The sequence below is a fragment of the Pinus tabuliformis genome, chromosome 4_1 (assembly GCF_031772625.1).
Source record: "Pinus tabuliformis cultivar Carrire ecotype Pingquan chromosome 4_1, CPIR1, whole genome shotgun sequence".
Lineage (NCBI taxonomy): Eukaryota > Viridiplantae > Streptophyta > Pinopsida > Pinales > Pinaceae > Pinus > Pinus tabuliformis.
The window spans coordinates 737,371,806-737,380,076 of NC_142303.1; positions in this window are offsets into that span (position 1 = coordinate 737,371,806).

Consider the following 8,271-nt stretch of genomic DNA (forward strand, 5'->3'; position numbering starts at 1 on the left):
TCTCACAAAAAAAATGGTAATTATATCATAGTACAATTATAGAGATCTAAAATAATGACCACATGTTTATAGAGACACATATCTTATCCTTTCCATATTAGATCTCATTTAGGATATATATTATGTAGAGTAACACACACATACACACATTACTTAAAGCAAAATGAAACTAAACAAATGAAATAGCAAAGTACACAATTTGCAACCATTCATAATTTACACCCAACCATTTAACATAAAAATTAGATTGTATTGGGTTTCAGGTGCTGATAGAGGGGTTTTGGTAGCAGGAGGCTTTAGCACCCATGATTGGTGTTTCATTGAGAAAATTTCCCAATTGTATGCCACTATGAGGTGGGAGAGAAGTTTGGTCTTTCATTCTACAATATTTCCAAGTTGATTTACAAGAGGTACAAATCAAGCACCAAAGACTTTTCCATTGAGAAATAGTGAAAATTCTAGTGACAAAATTATAGAAGGGTGCAACAATATCATATGTGAAACTAGACAAGAAAATGTGAAATTGTAGATAACTTTGACAAAGGAAAAAACCTACCACTATTGTTCGTATGAAGGTTTGAAGTCTTATTTTAGTATATAATGGAGGTTTTCATGAATCTCAACATTTGGCCTCAACTTCATGGAAGTTTGATAGACGAAGGTGTTCCTTCTATCCACATATCTACAATTGATAACAATTGGTGGGCCAAAGTTGAGATTAAGATTTTGGAGATTGCTTTTTGTATAGAAATATTTGTGAATTCTAAGAAGCAACAAAATGAAGTGACTGCCTATGGTTAACGCCTCTTTTGAATGCATGTCATATTTGGCCTCGAAGATATATTAGGCATTTTAAATTTTTTTCCTATTATTGTGAAAGTTGCCCCTTTTTTAGGTTGTTCGTTTATCTAGTTGAATCATGATTATTCTCATATCCAAGAATATGTATAAGGATTTACTCTACTTCATGATTCACTTCTTGGGTAATGTAAATTGGTCTCTCACAAAGTTTACAGTGTGTAATTTTAAGTGCCACCGCCAAGCAATATGATTCACATCACTCAAGCATAAAGAATAGGGTTTTTGTGAAAATAATGGTTTAGAAAGGTTACATGATTGTTTTGTCAATGTGAATATAGGGGGAGAAGTAAGCTTAACAATGTTGAAATCTTCCAAACCAATATATGATGGTATCCCTTTTAACATTCTACTATAAACTTTGAAAGTAGAGGTAATATTTTCAATAACCCAAAAAACACAAAGAAAAAACATCAAAAGATCAAGGAACGAAATACACAACACTAGCAACATGAAGATCATATCTTCAAAAGGATATTAAAACATGGATTTGCAACTCATCATTTTCAATTCTTCAATTTCCTCTCAAATTTATAAAGTTATGTATTCATTAGTACCCTTGTGACACAAATTCCCCATTAATTGATCAAAACATCATATAGAATACACCAATAATCTCTTAACTTTTTCCCATGCATTACCCTTAATAACCCGCAAAACCATTGAACAAAATGATATAGATAATCTAGCTACCTTAACCCTAGGTAGTGAAGGTCCTATTAGGTTATCGAGTTGGTCTTGGTTGAAATTTCTCGGGGTTCTTCCTCAATGCTATTAGGTTTTCCCTCTCATAATGGGTTTAATTATATGGTTGACACTTCATCTTTGCATTGCTAGAAGATGAATTATGTGATCTCACAAGGCAAGAACATTTGAAGTGTGAATTTTGTCGATCCTTCAACACAACTTGTCAAATGACATTGCAATCGTCCTAAAAAAACAAGCTCCACAAGGCTTATAAATCCACGAATATAAACATTTCTAAAATTTATTAATTAATATCCAACCTATATAGTATTGATAAATTTCAATTCTAAAGCTAAATCCCTCAATGTTAACGTATTCTAAAAACTAAGGAATTATTCACACAAATCTTTCTTAGCCTTTCCTTGCTTTGCATTCGTTGAAAGTGACTCATTTTTCTTAATTTTGTGATAGAGGAATATTTAGAGGTAGAAGGCAAAGCACTTTTTTGAGCAAGTTTAGAGGTACATGAGCCTTTGGAAATAACTATTGTTCTTTCCATTATTGGCTAGAAACAATAAAAGTTGTTAATCACTCAACCCCAAATGCTATGAATTTTAATATATTTCTTGCACTCTCAAATATGTTTAACTTTCGTTTATTTCTTTTTGCAATTGGATTTGGACAACTTCAATCTTTGGATCGAGTAACTATTACAACCTTGCACTTCTCCCTATCAACTATGAACTTTTGTTAATTATTCTTACGATTTGGAACCATAATTTTTAAAAAATGGCAAAGCACCTTTCTCTTCAACAATGTTTTCATATCATGTGCCCACATGCCATAGTTATGGCCATCCAAAACCAAAGGTTCTTGCTTACAACTCATTAATCATTATGAAAAACCCTAATCCAATCTACAAGTCAAAACAAAATAAGATTTGATTTGTCAAGAGCATATATTAGCACCAAGTTCCAAAAGTGACTTTTAAAAAATGGGATGGACACTAAATGAATACCTTTGATACCATGTTGGAGAACTCAATAACCACAGAGGTGAATATCAATGAATTCTAAGGAGAGGTGGCCTCCAAGGACATTACAACATTCAAGCACATGTGAACATAGTGCAATAATGTGGAACAACATATGAAATTCAATTGATCCATAGAATCATCTATATGTAATTGAAAGCATAACTAACTCACATAAGATCAAGAAGACATATTCAAATTAGATCACCTTAAGCATGCCCAAATCTCCAACTTAGACCACTTTTAGATGGTTTGATGAACCAATCAACCTTAAAATAAAGACTGTGTCTCTAAAATATCCCAAGGGAGTTGTTGTGCCAACATTCATAGTACCTTTACGAGTGTTCTAAGTTGAGATGTTAACATTAGTGAATGGTATAAGCATAACACTTGCAAACTTTTGACGTGACATATTGGTGTTGTAACCAATGCATGATGAAGTAAACCACCTATATGTGTAGACATATCATCTACAAGAAATAAGATATATACTCCAAAAATTCCATTTGCTTAATACACTTCAATAAACTAAAAATAACAAACAAATTATTCAATTATTCAAATATTTTAAAAATATCATCTAAATTTATTACAAATAAACTAACTTCATAAATTTATTTATTTATTTCAAAAATGTTTCATAGATAAAAATAAATATCCAAATCTACGTAGTTAAAATCTAATTAAAATATTTTAATAAATAAATTTCTTTAATAGTATTTTTCTTTCATATAATAACACAATCTAGAGCAAAACCTGAGGACGAAGGGAGGATGGAGCGCGCCGGTCTCGGTTAACAAGGGTTAGGGCATCTGTGGATGCCGCAGGCGCATGTGGTTTATTCTGACTCACCGTTCTTTCTCGCCGTTACACACTGTTTGTGCCCGCGTCTTTTTCTCAGCCGTCCACATCGCTGTTGTCCGTTTCCGTTTCCCGCTAGCAAAGATGGAAGGTCACATGGAGACCGACCTCGTCGACTACTCCGCAGATCCGCTCGAAGACCAGGTCATTTTCGATAACCCTAACTTCTCAGTGTCAGTTTCACGATTCCCGGGGGTTTCGGACTCCATTCCGCAGGACACCTCGCCCGTGGTCTCTCTGCCCGAATTTATACCGGATTCATCGACCTCTGTACGGTTTTCTGATTTCTCGCCGGGTCTGGAAGCACCTCCCCTATCCCCTGGTACCCTCCATATCCTATCTACCTACACGCCTCACCAGCTTACCTTTGATCCGCACCCGCCCCTATCCACTGTTCTCCCAACTCCTTCGGTGGCAGCCCCCGTTTCCGGATCACCAGCTCCCCCTGTGTCTGGGTTTCGGCCATCCGGCTGTTTCGAAACCCCGGCGGTTCAAGTAAAAGCCACAAAATCCTCTTCTCCTGAGGGGACACAAAACCCCTTTGTAGATCATCCCTCGGCTCCTCGCACCAAGAAGCGGAAATCCAGGTGCATCAAGGTAACGTCAAAAGATATAAACATTAGGTTTGGAGATTCATCAGCCATTGGGGAAGTAGCGGTTATGGCTCGTACCGTTCTGGTAGGACATGTGCGAGGGCGAGCATACTCAGCAAACAGACTGACGCTATGGGTAAAAGAGATCTGGGGTGGTCTGCTAAAAGAATTGCCGGATGTCCGTGTTCTCCCCCGTGGATGGTTCTCTCTTCATTTCGCAAAAGAAGTATATACGGACCTGGTTTTGGCAAAGTACTGGCACATCGAAATGGCACCAGTCCTGCTCAAGAGGTGGAGTCCCCTTTTTGACCCTGAGCGTGAACAGATTGGGGCGGGACCCCTGTGGGTTCGATTGCCAGGTTTACCGCTACAATACTGGAACGAGGATGTACTCATAAAGATTGGCAATGCGCTTGGCACATACCTGGACCATGACCGCACGTTTGTGGAATCAAAGAAGCGTACACTTGCTCGTGTGCTAGTGCACCTGGACACTCGAGAAGGGCTGGAAGAAAAGATCACTCTGCATTGGGGAAAATATAGCAGAATTCAGATCCTGGATTACGAAGGCGTCCCGTTCCGCTGCAACCGATGCCATCAGGTTGGGCACCTGTTCAAGGATTGTCCGCACAATAAAAAGTTGGAGGAATCACCTAAGATATCGCCAATTCCATCCAGAGGTGCCTCCCCTGTTAAAACTCGACAGCCTCAGGGGCCCTCTCCTGTCTCTCAGGTCTCTACTCAAGCTACTCCGCCGACATCAGGAAAGACGGGTTTCGGATCGTCCTCCCCGCCGATGACCAGGGCTCGGGCAGCAGCAGGGGCTGCTCAGGTCTCGGGTACCTCTCTAACCCTATCTCCCTGTTCACTTGATACTTCATCGACTTTGGTTACTACAAAAGCTCATGTATCAACTGCACACTGCATCATATCATCCCCTCCCCCGACTTTTTCTTCGGTCGAGCCTTCCTTGCCTCCCTCTTCCTCCTTTTCTTCACTGTCATCTCCCCGTAAATCGACCTCCCATCCTTATGCACTTCGATCCCGTGCGCACAAAGCTGATCTACCTGGTAGTCAGGTAGGGTTGGGAATCATCCAATCAGGGACGGGACCTATGACCACCAGAGGCAGGAAAACCGAACTCTCAAAAGCTATCAAACGGGCTGGGGCAGAGGTAGTATCAGGTCGTCAATCTACACTCGAAGGGGTCCTTAGAGCAATTCCAACCCCGAGCAGTGTTCCCCCATGAAATGCTTATCTTTCAATTGCAGGGGTTTGGCTAGTCCCCCCAAAAAACTAGCCCTTCAGAGGCTCTTTGAGGTAGAACAGTCTGACATTATTCTACTTCAGGAGACTCTTGGTCCGGCTGAGAACGTTACCCTCTCCTTACAAGCCCTAGCCCCAAAATGGAAATTCATGGCATCCGATGCTATTGGAAGATCAGGGGGTCTCGCTATCGGCTACAATCCCAGAACCATCAGAATTGATGCAGCTTGGGGTGGACTGGGGTTTTTGGGTATTGATATTTTTTCATCGGAGCTTGGAAAATCCCTCAGAATCTTGAATGTTTATGGTCCCTGTCACCAGAGGGAGACTTTTTGGAGGCACCTCCTTAATCTTTCTCTACTGGCCCATGATCACACCATTCTGGGGGGGATCTAAATTTTTCCTTGGGGTTCAGTGAATCATGGGGGTCCTCGGCACAGGTGGATGCCATCACGGAATTCATGAGGAACATTCTGGATCAGAAAAACTTTATTGACGTCCCCATGCAGAAGCCTCAGCCCACCTGGAGGAACAGAAGGGTGGGCTCGGCAGCGTTAGGGCGCAGACTGGATAGATTCTTGATGAAGGGCCCTCTGCTTCAGCAATTCCACCATTATAAGCAATGGGTAGGTTCAGGGGGTATATCTGATCACTCCCCCATACATCTAGAGATATTTGGGCCTCACCCGAAACCAAAAGCCCCTTTTAAATTCAATCACTCATGGATACAAGATCAGGGTTTCATCAAATTGGTCAATGACTTCTGGAAGGCACATCCCATTGACAGAGAGGCCTCCCTGGCAAAAGGATTCTGTAATAATCTCACCTTGCTAAAGCATCAAACCATCGAGTGGGCAAAGGAAAAGAACCGAAAGGAATCCGAACAGATCACCAACATTGAAGCTGAGCTTTCTGCTCTTCAGGATGACCGGAATTTGGGATTCATCTCGGGGGAGGAAAAATCTCGATTGATTGAGCTAGAAAACCAAAAAGCAAGCATCCTCAAGCTAAGGGAGGAATCCAACAGGTTGAGAAGCAGAGCTATATGGTTGAAAGCTGGAGATGAAAACACAAAGTTCTTTCAGAACTATGCAAAAGGAAGGAAAGTCTCAAATACTATATGGAATCTGCCTCTACCAGAGGGGGGTCTTGCAGACTCTTTCAATAAGCTCTCCCAGCTCGGTACTAATCACTTCAGAAGCATTTACAAATCCCCACCAGGAACAAACCTGGCTGAAATTATAAATGTGGCAAATCATTTCCCTAGATTTGTAAATGAGGAAGACGCTGAAGATCTTACGGCTCCGGTCACCATGGAAGAATTAGAGGGCACTTTAAAATGGTTCAAGAAAGATAAAAGCCCTGGACCGGATGGATGGTCCATTGAGTTTTACCTGACTTTCTTTGAACTCTTGGGTCAAGATCTGCTGAGGGTGGTGGAGGAAAGCAGAGCATCGGGCTGTTTATATCATGCTATCAACTCAACTTTCATAGCCCTCATTCCCAAGACCGACTCCCCTTCCTCCTTCGATGACTACCGTCCCATCTCCTTGTGTAACTGTCTATACAAAATCATCTCTAAGATTATTGCAAATCGTCTTAGACCCATCCTCTCCAAACACATTGCCCCTCAGCAATTTGCTTTCCTGGAGGATAGACAAATCCATGAAGCCATCGGCTCTGCCCAAGAGGCCCTGCATTCTATTTGGTCTAGACACTTAAAGTGCATTCTCCTCAAGATTGATCTGTCAAAAGCCTTTGATCGGGTTAGCTGGCTTTACATTAAAATGCTTCTCATTCATCTGGGTTTCCCAATATCTCTTATCAACTGGATCATGGCCTGCATCATGACCCCATCTTATAGTGTGCTCATCAATGGATCGGCCTCCCACTTCTTCCACTCTGAAAGGGGACTCCGTCAAGGATGTCCTCTCTCCCCTCTATTATTCCTCATGGTCATGGAGGGCTTGAGCCGTCAAATCATATCTGCTAAAAGAGAGGGATCCCTCTGCGGCCTCAAGATCTCTGATGAATGCTATCTTACACATCTACTCTTTGTGGATGATGTCCTCATTCTACTGGATGGTAGCATCAGAGACTCTCTAACCTTTTCCCGCATCCTCCAACTCTTCATGAAAGCCACTGGCATGATGGTTAATCAGCAAAAATCCACGATCTCTTTTGCCAGATCCTCGGTAAACGAAGCCCAAATTGCTCATCAAGCTTTCCCCTACACCATACACCCATTGGACAGGGGCCTAAAATATCTGGGATTCTGGCTCAAACCTGCGAGTCAAAGAATTGCAGACTGGGTCTGGTTAGTCAACAAATTGGAGAAAAGGCTAAATTGTTGGAGCCACAGATATCTATCCAGAGCTGGGCGCCTCGTCCTCATTAAATCAGTGCTGGAAGCAACCCCAGTCTTTTGGATGGCACTTGCCTGGATTCCCAGAAATATTCTCGCCCGACTTCAACAACTCTGTAACAAATACCTCTGGGCTGGAAGCCAGGACAAGCGCATATTTGCTTGGATTGGATGGCAGAAGATTGCACTCCCAAAAAGGTGGGGAGGCTGGGGCCTAAAGGACCTCCCATTATTTGCAAAAGCAATGGCAGCTAAAATGAGCTGGTCGCTGCTAACTAGCCAGAATCTATGGTCTCGTTTATCATACCATAAATACATCTGGCCACTAGATATTCTGGATTGGGTAAGGCTCCCTAGTTGGAATAGGACAGGCATTTCAACTGTTTGGAAAGCCCTGCTATTCTCATTGCCCCTAATCAGGGACCACCTGGTCTGGAGAATAAACGACGGATCTCTGGCTAGAATAGGCATGGACCCATGGATTGGCAGCGGGGGTAGGCATACCCTATCACGAGATCTGATTCAGTACCTACACTCCCGAGATATAAATGTAATCGCACATGTTGCCGATCACGGAAACTCAGGGATCTTTCATCAAGCATGGAAGA